Raw genomic sequence first — 15,378 nt, 5'->3', positions numbered from 1 at the left:
ACACATACACACACACACACACACACACACACACACACACACACACACACATATATATATATAACTACACATACATATTCATCTTTAAACATGTAAAAGGAATTGAAATGTCTCCAAATACATTTGGATAGATATTGTCATAACTGCATATCTTATATCATGAAAGGATTTGAGAGAAGGAGTTTGTTGGCTGTTTTTTTAATCTGTTGGCCAAGTGCTTTAATAGTCTCCAATAGAGCCTCACAGACCATTTCCATTCCAGGGTTATACCTCCCAAGTTGCTGGTAGTATCCTATTTCTGAAATTCCTACTTACTTATGTCAACATAGAACAGAATCCCATCTGCTACCAAGTAGAAGCTTCACTGAAACATACTACATGTGAGAGGACAGAGTTACTCTGTCTGTTACTTGTTAAGAAACAAAATTACACACTCAAGAGCAACGTGCTCTACAAAGGAAAATAATGAGCAATCTGCAGACATCATATTGCCACAGTGGCCTAAATATTGAGGGAGTAATCAACCCCTTTTGAGGATTATGATTAAAACCATGAGATGAAAGAACTATCCAACACTGTTAACATGTCTAAGAAACTGAAACTACAATGGTCACAGACCTATGCATAAACTTTTTCTGTACTTCTGCTAGAGAAATATAGAGATAAACTGATTCTCAATGATACATTGAACTATCCATAGGTTCTGTGAATCATTTGTCCCTAATCACAGCTGTTTCTTCATGCACTACTTGGGAAATGACACAATGATGTGCAGGTGATCTCTTTATTTAATGCCTGACAGACTGGGGGGTACTATGTGTGATGTCACTTGATTTCATCTATGCCACCTCTAAAGGATCAATGATCTATACTGAAAAGAAGGGAGAAAGAATCTAACAGATTCAGGGGTTATAAATGTAGCCATAGTTACAGTAATTTCCAGCCTGAAATGTACTCTCAGACACAGGAATTCAGAGTCTAAGGTTACAGAGACAATATCTACATAGGTTCAAAACAAACAAAAGACAAGAACCAAGATCAAAGAAATCTGGTGTGTTAATTACTTTCAGTGGAAGTATGTAATAACACTCTGTCATCACCAATAAATAATTGACTTCCAACAAAAATCATGCCTGGCCTAATGCCATGGAAAGGAATGGGCTGATTAGTAAAAACAGAACAATAGTAGTAGAGTTTGTATATGGCAAATGTAAACCAAGTTTAGAAAGTTGAACCTGTGAGGACAAATGACAACAGGATGAAAACAAGTTAATTTCCTGTACTACATTTTATTTTCTACACATGCCCTGGGTGACAGGTAAGGTCTCATCGCAAATGTTACTGCCTGATATATTCATAGACTCGAAGGGTTGGTAGTGAACACTGACAAGGTGATAGCAGTTCCTACAGGGGATCTCCCAGGGTAAAGAAAGTAGCTAGACTCCACTAGCGCCTGTCAGATACTAAAGTTTGAAATGCATTACCTTCCTTGCAGGAAATGCAGCACCTCAAGCCTGAGACATAAATATAGCATCTTAAAAGAGAACCAGTTGCTTCAGAAGCAGCATGCTTCTTCCTTCACAGGAGACAGAGCAGGTGACTAGGACCTATAATGCTGGGAATCAAAAAATCCCTGCCTTTGCTGATTTCCACAGGCTCTGACTGTTATACATGTCAGGAGAAGTCTAGCTTGTCTAGCCAATGTACAGTTGAGCTTTAGTCATACCCAGGACTGACTGTGTCCTGGAATATGACTAGAGCCTGACTGGTAAGAGTCCACAATGGAGGCAAATCTTGTGGTAAAGATGGAGATCTCCATCGGAACTGCTGAATCATTCTTGTCTCAGAACTGAATGTGGGTACCAGCAAAAGTAGCAATATTGAAAGTGGATGAGAGGTTAAAAAAACAAAAAACAAGAAAAACATAATTTACCTTGGTCTCTGTTGTTTTTTTCCAGTTATCAAAAAGAAAAACAAAAACAAAAACCTGTGGCAAAGTAGTGAGTTATCCTTTATTTGGCTGCTTTGGCCTATTTCCTGTACATCTACATGAAGGCATCCTTTTTGGACGAGAGCTGGAAGATTGTGATTCTGGGCTGCCAGTGGCTGCTTGCTGCTGACAGTTTCTGATATGTTATGTCAGATTCCCCAACTGCAATTATTAAATGCTTGATTTTTGCTGCTCTCATATATGTATACATGAGTAACTGAAATGAGATGCTTGTGTTGTTATTGGAAATGTTACTTTTAAGTCATGCTCTGAACATCAAAGATTTGTACAACTTATCCTACTATATCATGATGATTAAGTAATAATCTGATGTATTCCTTTTAGAAGGAAGGGTTCATAATACATATATACCTTCAACAATTGTGCAATTATTGTATATAATTATTTGTTTGGTTTCACACATTTCTGCATGCATTTGTCATTAATTTTTGTTTCACAGTTCCAATTTATACTCGTAAAATTTTCTGATCAGTATTAGTATATGCTTATTCAAATTTTGAACAAATTCACTGCATTCTCTTCCACATAATTACTCTCCAATCATTCTTCCATCCTTAGTTCACATACTGACAGTCAGGGTATGGACACATGCTCACCTATGTTCATAGTAGCATTATTTGTAATAGCCAGAACCTGGAAACAACCTAGATGCCCTTCAACTGAAGAAAGGATAAAGAAAATATGGTACATATACACAATGGAGTACTACTCAGCAAAGAAAAACAATGACATCATGAGGTTTGTAGGCAAATGGATGGAACTAGAAAATATCACCCTGAGTGAGGTAACCCAGACTCAGAAAGACAAACCTGGTATGTTCTCATTCATAAGTGGATACCAGATGTAAAGCACAGGATACTCAGACTGCAACTCATAGCTCCAAAAAAGCTAGCTAGTAAAGAGGACCCTAAGAAAGACACAGGGATCACCCAGCTATGAGAAATGGATTAGATCTACATGATCAAATGGGGTGAGGGGGAGAATAGAGGGCAAGTGTTGGAGGAAAGAGAGCTTAGGGGAGTGGGAGCTCCTAGCTCGATCAGGAACAGAGTGGGAGAACAAGGAAAGAGATGCCATGATAAATGAAGACACCATGGGAAAAGGAAGAAGTAAAGTGCTAGAGTGATCCAGAGGAATCCACAAAGATAACTCCACTATAGACTACTGACAATGGTCAAGAGGGTGCCTGAGCTGACCTACTCTGGTGATCGAAAGGCTGATCACCCTGTCATGATAGAATCCTCATCCAGTGACTGATGGAAGCAGATGCAGAGATCCACAGCCAAGACCCAGGCAGAGCTCCAGGAGTCCAATCAACGAGAGAGAGGATGGATTCTATGAGCAAGAGATATGAGACCAAGACTGGAAAAAGTATAGAGACAACTACCCAAAATAATGGAAACACATGAAATGTAAACCAATAGCTGAGGAGCCCCCATGGTACTGGACTAGGCTCTCTGGATAATTGAGACAGTTATTTAATGTGAACTGTTTAGGGAGCCCTCAGGCAGTGAGACAGGGATCTGCCTTAGTGCATGAGCAAGCTTTTTGGAACCTAGTGCCTATGCTGAGACACTTTGCTCAGCCTTGGTGCAGGGAGGAGGGGTTGGACCTGCCTTATTTGAATATACCAGGCTCTGCTGACTCCCCAGTGGGGACCTTGCCTTGGAGGAGGTGGGAATGAAGGGTAGGTTGAGGGAGAAGGCTGGGGGCAGGAGGAGGGAGGACAGGGGAATATGTGGTTGATATGCAAAATGAATAGAAAATCTCTTAGTAAAAAAAAAAATTAACCACAAAAAAAACCCTGTTTCTGCCTAGAGATGGATGATTCTGATTCTCTGCTGCCTGTTTCTGATATGCCATGTCAGCTCCCCAACTGCAATGATTAAATTCTTGAATTTGAGTTATTCCAGTGTGTGTGTGTGTGTGTGTGTGTGTGTGTGTGTGTGTGTGTACATGAGTTCCTGAAATGGGATACTTGTATTATAATTAAAGATGTGACCTTGAAGCCCTGCTCTGAACATCCCTAATTTGCATATCATATCCTGCAGTGTCATGTTGATTAACCAATAATCTGATTAATTCATTTTGAAAGAAATATTCATGATCCATATATACCTTCAGCAACTGCACATTTTTGTATGTTTTTTGTATGGTACCACTCATGTTTATATGCATTTGGCATTAATTTTGGTTTCATAGTGCCAATTCATACTCATAATTTCCTGATAAGTATTAAAGTGTGATTATTAAAATTTTGAACAAATTCACTAAATTCTCATCAATAGAATTCCTCTCCAATCACTATTCCATTCTTAGTTGATGTATTTGCCGTATTTTTGGTGACATCTGTGTTCACATAAAGCACCTGAGTATGCATGGGTATGAGACCAACTGCTCTCAGACTCTCAGGGCAGACACTCAGGGCTAGCGTACCTGAGTGGGGGGGGGAAACTATCTTTCCACTTTGAACATCTTATTAAATAATATAAAATACACTTATAATTTTTATTTTCATCATTCATCTACAGGATATATTATAATGTTCCCTGTGTTTTATCATGAAAGAATTATGCATGCATGCAGAGCTGATGTGATTTCAAGAGTACAAGCATGCTTAAATATCATCCCATTTTATCTGCTTGCAAAAGTGTATTACCAATGTTAGATTGACATAGTGTTGCTCACAGATATCGAATTTGCCAAACATGCTATACAAGCTGTCTAATGAAACTCAGAGTTCTTATTTTCACTATGCATTACCCATTCCCTATGTACTGGAATTTGATTATAATGCTGAGATATCTTATTTTTAATATCTATATTCTAATAATAGTTGTCAGGACTTCTTATTTCCAAGCAATAGTTGCTAACATATCCATCTACCTGCCTGTGTAGACTATATACAGTAAAACAAATAGCAACTTGAGAGATATAACTCAGAGAGCACACACATGATGTGTTTATGCAGCCAACTATTCTATAATTTTCCTATATCTGATACTATCCTTTGTAATGCTCCACTTTCATCCTTGGTTGTCTGTCTCCTGGATTAAAACCTTAGGATCAATCCTGTGTCCCTGCTGTTCTTTTGGAATCCCAACATATATGGAATAAGGGCTACACTGAGGACGCCCCTGCTTTTAAAAATCTCTGAGTAATGAAAAATTATATTCTCTATTCTTATGATTGAACATAGGGTCTTTTTCAAACAATTTCTTACACTATTAGTCTTCTATAGACAGCTTACTAAGCCATTATTACAGCAATTATTTATACTCATAACACTAGAGCTCTGTTAATGTTCAAGCTACAGCTAACAGTAGTATAAAAAAATCACAGTAAACTTGATAATTTTACTACCTTCTGTGGTGGTATTGTGTTCCTCAAAATATTTTGCACCCTAATAAACTTATCTGGGGTCAGAGAACAGAACAGCCAATAGATATAGAGAACAGAAACTAGTGGCACACACGTCTTTAATCCTAGCATTCCAGAGGCAGAGATCCACCTGGAAGTGAGCCTTTAATCCCAGGAAGTGAGCCTTTAATCCTAGGAAGTGATTGCAGAAAGCAGAAAGGTATGTAAGGCATGAGGACCAGGAACTGGCCTGGTTAAGCTTTTAGGCCTTTGAGCAGCAGTTAAGCTGAGATCCATTCAGATGAGGACTCAGAGGCTTCCAGTCTGAGGAAACAGGATCAGCTGAGGAATTGGTAAGGTGAGCTGGCTGTGGTTTGTCCTGCTTCTATGATCTTCCAGCATCCACCCCAATACATGGCCTCAGGTTTCATTTTATTAATAAGAGCATTTCAGATTCACATGACAACCTTCTCCAAATGTTAAAACTTAGCAATACTTATCCCTTTGTAGGGTAATGGTGACTTGGTTCCCAGAGATATGTCTAATGTTTTCATGCTATCTTTCTTCAGTAAGGAAGATGTATATAATTCACAGGAAGGGAAATCATGCCCAATAAAAGACACTGGCATACTACATACGGTTAGTGAGATCTTGGATCCAGAAGCAGAACCTTCATCTGCAAGTTCTATTGAAGGCATAAAAGTTCTTATTTCTATAAATATTTAACCATATCCCAATAGAAAACTTTAAATGTCACTGGCAGAAAATACCATCATGCACATCACTATTATCCACTTTCACAACTGCACAAATTATTATGAACTTACAATGTTGTGTGCAAGCACTTTTTTTTTTTTTGCCAGAGCTGAGGACCAGACCCAGGGCCTTGCACTTGCTAGGCAAGCATTCTACCACTGAGCTAAATCACCAACCCTGCAAGCACATCTTTCAAACACAAAAATTTCTCCATTATACCTACACCCAGAAACTATTGCATGCTAATGGGGAGGTAAATATATATGGGCACACATATACTTCTACATATGCAAACACGTACACATAGAACAGACACACACATATACATATACTCATATATTTATACACATATAAAATGAATTGAAATTTAATCAAATATATTTAAAGACATATTGTCACAACTTCCATGAAAGAGTTTTAGAGACAGGTTGCTCAACTGCCAGAAATGGGATTTGTCTGTCTGTCTGTTTTTCGGTCATTGGCCAAGTACTTTCCTACAATAACCAAGTAGAGCCTCACAGAATGTTGCCATTCCAGGGTTACACCTCCCAAAATGCTGGTAGAAACCTATTTCTGAAATTCCTACTTTATATGTCAACCTAGAACAGAAAATCATTTGCTTCCTAGTGAGGAGTTTCAATGCAACCTACAATATGTGAGAGCCATTGAAGGTAATCTGCCTACTACTAGAGAAAAAAAAAAACATCTCAGTCTCAAGATCAACATGCCCTAAAATATAAAATAATAAGTCGTCAGATATCATGTTGCAACAGTGGAATAAATATTGTGGGAATAACCAAATCCTTTTGAGGATTATGATTATCTCCATGAGATGGAAGAATTACCTACATTGTTAACACGTCCAGGAACCTGAGACTGCAATGGTCACAGACTTATTCATAAACTGGTTCATAATGACATACTGATGTATATGAGGGACAAGTCCCCACATTTATCTGGGTACTATTGATGAATCAGGATTAAGAGATTTAGATAGAAATGTAGAAGGAAGAGAAAGATAGAAACATGGGATGATAGCCTCAGGAGGTCTAGATACTTATCCACAGGACCAGTACTTCATTCAAAAGGGCTTTTTATAAAAATGCCAAGGGGTGAGACAAAACACCTCCCTCTTGCTAGATATAACCAAGTTTAGACCTTCAAAACACTTAGTAACCAGGCCCATGGGCCAAGCACCTCTTATGTAGCCCTGCTGCTAAACCATGTACAAATCTCACTAGGGAAATTCTGTGGAATCCCATGTATGTATACATTGGATCTGATCACCAAATGACCCTAATCAGAGCTATTTGTTCATGTACCAGCTGTGAAATAAAGCAAGGATGTGCAGGGGGTTCTTTCTATATGTCAGATAAGCTTGGGTACACTATGTGTGATGATAGTTGATTTCATTTCACACACCCCAAAAGCATCAATGATTTATGTTGAAAAGAAGGCAGAGAAATCTTACAGATCCAGATGTGAGAGATGAATACATAGGAGCAGTGGTATGCAACCACAAAGGTACTACCATTCATCGGAAATCAGAGGTAGTAATTAGAGATATAAGATATGCACAGTTACAAAACAAGCAAACAAAAAAATCACCAATAACATGGAAATCTGGTGTGTTAATTACTTTCAAGGTAAATATGTAATACAAGTCCTGACACCAGCAGTAAATAATTGACTTCCAACAAAGTTCAGGCCTGGACTGATGCCATAAGGAGGAATGGGTAGAGAGAAAAAAAAAGAACAAACGTACTTTTTGGCTTGTATATGACAGAATACAAAGGGAATTCTAATCAAGCTTGGAGAGTTGAATCTGTGATTGTAAATGGAAGCAGGGTGATAACATCTTAACTTCTCATACTACATTTTACTGTGAATGCATGCCTTGTGCGACAGGTAGGATTTCTTCAACAAATGTCATGGAGTGATACATACATAGACTCTAAGAGTTGTTAGTGAACACTGACAATGCCACAACACTTCCCCTAGTACCTTCCCAGGTGGAAGAAAGGAGCCTGACTCTGCCAGTATCTGTCTTATACTAATATCTGAATTGGATTACCTTCCTTACAGATGATACAGTACTTCAAGTCTGGCATAGCCATATCAAATTTAAAAAGAGAAGCAGTGGCTTCAGAAGCAGGGTGCTGCTTCCCACACAGGAGACAGAGCAGGTGATTAGAAGTTATAACACTAGGCATCAAACAATTCCTGCCTTTGCTGATTTACACAGGCTCTGGCTCCTGTACATGTCAGGAGCAGTCTGCCTTTTCTATCCAAGGTATAGTCGGGCTCTAGTCATACCCAGGAACCACTGAGTCCTGGAATATGGCCAGAGCCTGACTGGTAAGAGCTCCCAATGCTGTCGCTTTTATAAGCACTCCTTGCTTCTGATTGAAGGACTGTGTGCATTCAAATTCACCATGGAATAAGAACCAATGAGGAGTGTTATCTCAATTCCAGTAATGGAGGCAAATCCTGAGGTTACCTTGGAGATGAACACAGTAGCTGCTGACTCATTCTTCTCTTGTCTCCCACCTGAATACATGTAGCAGCAGAAGCAGCGAAACTGAAAGTGGATGAGAAGAGAAAGAACTTAATTGATCCTGGGTTCCCATTCCAATTATCAAAGGAAAAAAAAAACACAACCTGTGGCAAGTAGGGGGTGATCATTTATCCCTCTGCTTGTGTCTACATCCTGCTGGTCTACAATAAAGTCTCCATTTCTGCCTAGAGCTGGGTGAATGTGATTCTCTGCTGCCAGTTGCTGCTGGCTGCTGCCAGTTTCTGATATGCCATGTTATCTTCCCCAAGAAAAATGATTAAATGCTTGAAATTTAGTTTTGACATAAGCAATATATTATACAAATGTGTGTGTTTGTGTGTGTGTGTGTGTGTGTGTGTGTGTGTGTGTGTGTACATAGTGCCTGAAATGGGATTACTGTCTTGTAAATAGATATTTGACTTTGAAGACCTGCATGGAACATCCCTAATTTGCATATCATATCATAGTGTGTCATGTTGATTGAGCAATAATCTGATGTATTCATTTTTCTTTTAGAAAGATATATTTATGAAACATATATACCTTCAGCAATTGCAAATTTGTCTGTTTGATTTTTGGTGTGGTTCCATACATATCTGCATGCATTTGACATTAATTTTTGTTTCATGGTGCCTGTTCATACTCATACAATTTCCTGTTCAGTATTAATATATGATTACTGAAATTTTGAACAAATTCACTACATTCCCTTCACTAGATTCCCTTTAGTCTGCAATCACTACTCCATCCTTTGATAATGTACTTTTGCTATTTGTTGTTATCTGTGTTCATGAGAAGCACCTCAGTATGCATATGTATGAGACCAACTTCTAGCCCATGGCCAGCAAGCATCACAGGGCTAGAACTTGAGAAATCTCTTTCCTCTTTGGGCAGCTTACTAAATAATATGAACCACTCATAAATTTTTCACTACAACATTCTTCCACAGGACACATTTGAATAGTCTCTGGTTTTCAAAGTGAAAGAAGTATGCATGAATACACACTATGCGACTTCAAGAATAGAAGTATGTTTAAATAACCATTGAATTTTAGTGGTATCCAGAGGTACACACCAATGTCAGACTAGCACAGTGTTTCTCCCAGGTATAAGAGGTGATATGTAGTGTACCATAAATAATGTGCCTGAAGATCAGAGGACAGAACAAGCCACTATATGAAACATAGATGCCAGGATTTGGTGACACACACCTGAAATGCTATAACTGGGAAAGCAGAGATCTATTTGTATATCAGTACCTTCAAAGCTATCTTGGACTACATGGCATTGACTCAGTCAAGGAGAGAAACAAAGCCAGGCATTGGTGGAATACACCTTTAATTCTAATATTCACTAATCCTTTGCCTTTGACAACTGCACTTGGGATCTCACCACTTTAATTCCAGTATTTAGGAAGCACATACTGCATTTATCCCAAAACTAGGAAAGAAGTGAGGGCTGAACAGACAAAGGTATATAGTGTCTGAGGAGACAGGAAATAGAAGCTTTTCACCTGGATACCTTTTGTTTGAGGACTCAGAGTCATTCATTCTGAGGATGCATGTAGTTGGCAACATTTGAATGACTGGGGCTTGTTCCTGTGTTTCTCCCATCTGTCCTAATTTAACCCTATATCAGCTTAGGATTTTTTTTAAGTGAAAAGTCCATCTCCTATTTGAACATCAAATGTTACTACCCACTGCTTATGCCATGTGTGTCCCACATGGATGGTCATGCAGAATGTCATAATTTAATTTGTGAATTCTAATAGTATTTCCCATTTCTTCATAATTCAGAGCAGTTAGTTTGCTGATATGTCCATGTAAATTGTGATGTAAACTATAAACAGAAAAAATGAAGTAACTAGAAGAATATACCTCAGAGAAAACACATATTGTACTAATGCATCCAATACCTCTATAAAAATCTTATATCTGATGCTATCTTTTCCTTCCATCAATTTCAAAAGCATTTTTCCTACTCCTGGATAACCACTTTAGGAACATCCCAGTATCTCCAAATGTCTTTTGTAATTCATCTTTCTTGGAACAAGAGCTACATTGAGGACTGTCCTGCACATCAAAATATCATAATACTGAGATGTTATATTCTCTCTACTCATTGTTCTTCTTAAATATGAGGAGCTTTAACACTACTTTTCACTATTATGCTTCTATTGACTGCTTACTAATGCAATAATACAGCCCTTATTTCTACTAATACCCGCAGGGACTGACAATTTTCAAACCACAGGTAATTGTACTATAAAATATCTCAGTAAACTTGGTAATTTTACCACCACCTTCAGCTCTTAAAACCAAGTGTAGACCCTTCAAACACTTAGGAACCAGACCCAAGGTCTAAGCACCTCTCAAGCAGCGTTGCTGATAAAATAAGCAAAGAATTCCCTAGGAAAACTCTGTGTGCTCCCATATATGTACCCATTGGGTGTGGGCATCAAAAGTCTCTAAACAGAGGTCATACATCATGCACTATTTGGGAAATAAAGCAAGAATTTATAGGTGGGGGTCTCTCGATATGCCTGGCAGGCTTGGGGGTATTATGATTGATGTTACTTGTCTTCATGTCTACCACCCAGAAAGCATCAATAGTCTATGTTGAAGACAAGGCAGAAAAAATCTGACAGTTTCAAGGGGGCAGATGAAGCCATAGGAACAATGTGATCTAGCCAACAATGTAATAGCAGACACACGATGTCAGAGGCAGATGTTACAGAGAAAAGATCTGCACTGTTACACAACGAACAAACTAGAACAGGAACAAAGAATTGGTGTGCGCATTAATTAGAAGGTAAATATGTAATACCTATCAGTACCACTTAATAATTGATTACCATCAGGGCTCAGGCTTGGACTGATGGCATACAGAGAAATGGTCTATGTAGGAAAGAAGAACAAAAGGACTAGGGCTTGTATATTACAAAATACAAGGGCAATTCCTGTGAGTATTGGAGAATTGAACCTGTAAAAATAAATGGCAACAGGGTAAAAACATCTTAATTTTCTGCATTACAATTTATTGTGAACACATGCCTTTTGTAACAGGTAGAATTTCTTCATCAAACGTCACTGAGTGAAATAAACATACACTCTAAGGGTTGTTTAAAACACTTACAATGCCATAACAGTTCCCATAGTCCTCACAAGGTGGAAAGGAGCCTGACTCTGCTAGTATCTGTCTTAAAATGATGTCTGAATTGGATAAGCTTCCTTATAGATGATACATTTCTTCAAGACTGAAATAACAATATCAAATCTTACAAGAGAAGCAGTTACTTCAGAAGCAGGATGCCACTTCCTTAATAGGAGACAGAGCAGGTGACTAGGACTTATCATGTTAGGAATCAAACAATTCCTGCCTTTGTGAATTTACACAGGCTCTGACTACTGTACATGTGAGGAACAGTCCGCCTTTCCTATCCAAGGTATAGTCGGGCTCTAGTCATACCCAGGAACCACTGAGTCCTGGAATATGGCCAGAGCCTGACTGGTAAGAGCTCCCAATGCTGTCACTTTTATAAGCACTCCTTGCTTCTGATTGAAGGACTGTGTGCATTCAAATTCACCATGGAATAAGAACCAATGAGGAGTGTGATCTCAATTCCAGCCATGGAGGCAAATCCTGAGGTTACCTTGGAGATGAACACAGGAGCTGCTGACTCATTCTTCTCTTGTATCTCACCTGAATACATGTATCAGAGGAAGCAAGGGACCTGAAAGTGGAACAGAAGGGAAAGTACTTAATTAATCCTTGGTTCCCATTCCAATTATCAAAAGGGAAAAAAGAAACAACCTGTGGCAAGAGGTGTGGATCATTTATCCCTCGGCTTGAATCTCCATCTTCAACAGGCTCTGTTTCTGCCTAAAGATAGAGGAATGTGATACTCTGCTTTCAGTTTCTGCTGCCAGCTGACAGTTTCTGACATACAATGTTAGCTTCTGCTACTGAAATGAATGAATTTTTGAAATATAATCGTCAAATGAGCACATATACACACATAATATATATATATATATATATGTGTGTGTGTGTGTGTGTGTGTGTATACATAGAGACTGAATAGGGGATGCCTGTCTTGTGAATCGATATTAGACTTTGCAAACCTGCAGTGAACATCCCTAATTTGCATTAATTCCTTACACTACCTATGCCTTGTGTGCCAGGAGTGGATGGTGATGCAGGGTTTTATATTTTCACTTGTAAATTCTAATAATATTTCCACGTTCTTCATAATTCAGAGCAGTTAGCTTGCTGATATTTCCATGTACATTGTCGTATAGACTATAAAGAGATAAATAAGAAATAACTTGAGGGATATTCTTAAGACAACCCTCATGAGTTGTGTTTATGCAACCAATAAGTATACAAATTTCTTATTTATTATGCTATGATTTCTTCCACCTCTTTCAACTCAGTTGTATGACTCTTGGATACAAACTTTAGGATCAAGCCAGTATCTCCATACATCTTTTGTAATCCCTCCTTCATGGAACAAGAGCTACACTGACATATGTATTGCACTTCAAAATATCAGAATGATGAAAATTATATTCTCTCTTCTCCTTCATTGTAAAATAATTCCTTTTAACACTACTTTGCACTATTAAGCTTCAAGCAACTGATTCCAAATGCATGAATAAAGCTATTAATTCCACTCATACACCCAGGGTCGGTTAATTGCAAAAGACAGCTAACAGAAATTAAAAAAAAATACTATGTAAACTTAATAATTTTACCACCACCTCCACGTGTTAAAACCAATTGTAGAACCTTCAAACACTTAGTAACTTGACCCAAGATCTAGTCACCTCTAAAGCAGACTTGATATATAAAGCAAAGATCTCCCTAGGAAAACACTAGAGGCTCCCATTTATCTACACATTGGATGTGGGAATCAAATGTCTCTAATCAGAGGTGTTCCCTCATGCACTATTTGGTATATAAAGCATGAATGTGCAGGTGGGGACATTTCATATGCCAGGAAGCTTGAGTGTACTATGTTTGATTGCAATTGAATTCATCTCTCCCATTCAAAAATTATCACTAGTCTATGTTGAAGAAAAGGCCAAAAGAAAGTTACAGATTTAGAGAAGATAGATGAAGCTATAAGAACAGTTTTATCTAGCATCAAATATACTACCAGACATAGGAATATAGTGGATGGGGATACAAAAGAAAATATGCACAGTTACACACACACAAATTAAATGAATAATAAATAAATTATAACCAACAACAAAGAAATCTGGAGTGTGAAAAACTTACAAGGTAAATATGTAATACTATCCACCCTGCAACAGTAAATAATTGATCTGGAACAGAGCTCAGGCCTGGGCAGATGTCATGAAGTGGAATGGCCTGAGTAGGAAAACGTATCAAATGTACTAAGTCTTAGATTGGCCAAAATATAACAGGAACTCCAAACAATTTTGGATAGTTTAATGTCTTACTGTAACTTCAAAAGTGCGAGAACTTCTGAACTTCCTGAACTACACTTTTATGTGAATGCATGCCTTGTTTGACAGGAAGGATTTCATCAACAAGTGTCACAGTTTGATGCATATATAGAATCTAAGGCTTGATAGAGAACACTTACAATGCCACAAAAAGTCTCTGAGTCCTCACAAGGTGGACAAAAGGACCTTGACTCTGCCAGTATGTGCCATATACTGATGTGGGAATTGGATAAGCTTCCTTACAGATGATATATATCTTCAAGTCATAAATAGGAACATCAAATGCTTAAAAGAGAAGCAGTTGCTTCAGAAGCAGGATGCTGGTTCCTGCACAGGCGACAGAGCAGGTGTCTACCAGTTATAATGCTAGGCATCCAACAATTCCTGCCTTTGCTGATTTCCACAGGCTAGACTCCTGTATATGTCAAGAGCATTCTGCCTTTTCTATCCAAGGTATAGTCGGGCTTTAGTCATACCCAGGAACCACTGAGTCCTGGAATATGACCAGAGCCTGACTGGTAAGAGCTCCCAATGCTGTCACTTTTATAAGCACCCCTTGATTCTGATTGAAGGACTGTGTGCATTCAAATTCACCATGGAATAAGAACCAATGAGGAGTGTTATCTCAATTCCAGCCATGGAGGCAAATCCTGAGGTTACCTTGGAGATGAACACAGGAGCTGCTGACTCATTCTTCTCTTGTCTCTCACCTGAATACATGTATCAGAGGAAGCAAGGGAACTGAAAGTGGAACAGAAGGGAAAGTACTTAATTAATCCTTGGTTCCCATTCCAATTATCAAAAGAGAAAAAAGAAACAACCTGTGGCAAGAGGTGTGGATCCTTTATCCCTGGGCTTGAATCTAAATCTTCAACAGGCATTGTTTCTGCCTAAAGATGGATGAATGTGATACTCTGCTTTCAGTTTCTGCTGCCAGCTGACAGTTTCTGACATGCCATGTTAGCTTCTCCAACAGAAATGAATGAATGTTTGAAAAATAATCCTCAAAATGGCACATATACATATATATAATATGTATATCTATATATATGTGTGTGGGGGGGGTATGTGTCTGTGTGTTTGTAAGTTGTGAGATGTGTTTGTGCATACACAGAGACTGAATAGGGATGCCTGTCTTGTGAATAGATATGAGACTTTGCAAACCTGCCATGAACATCCCTAATTTGCATTAATTTCTTACAGAGTCATGTTGGGTT

Source organism: Onychomys torridus, unplaced genomic scaffold, assembly GCF_903995425.1.
Source record: "Onychomys torridus unplaced genomic scaffold, mOncTor1.1, whole genome shotgun sequence".
Classification (NCBI taxonomy): Eukaryota; Metazoa; Chordata; class Mammalia; order Rodentia; family Cricetidae; genus Onychomys; species Onychomys torridus.
Note: the sequence above shows the minus strand (reverse complement) of the source record.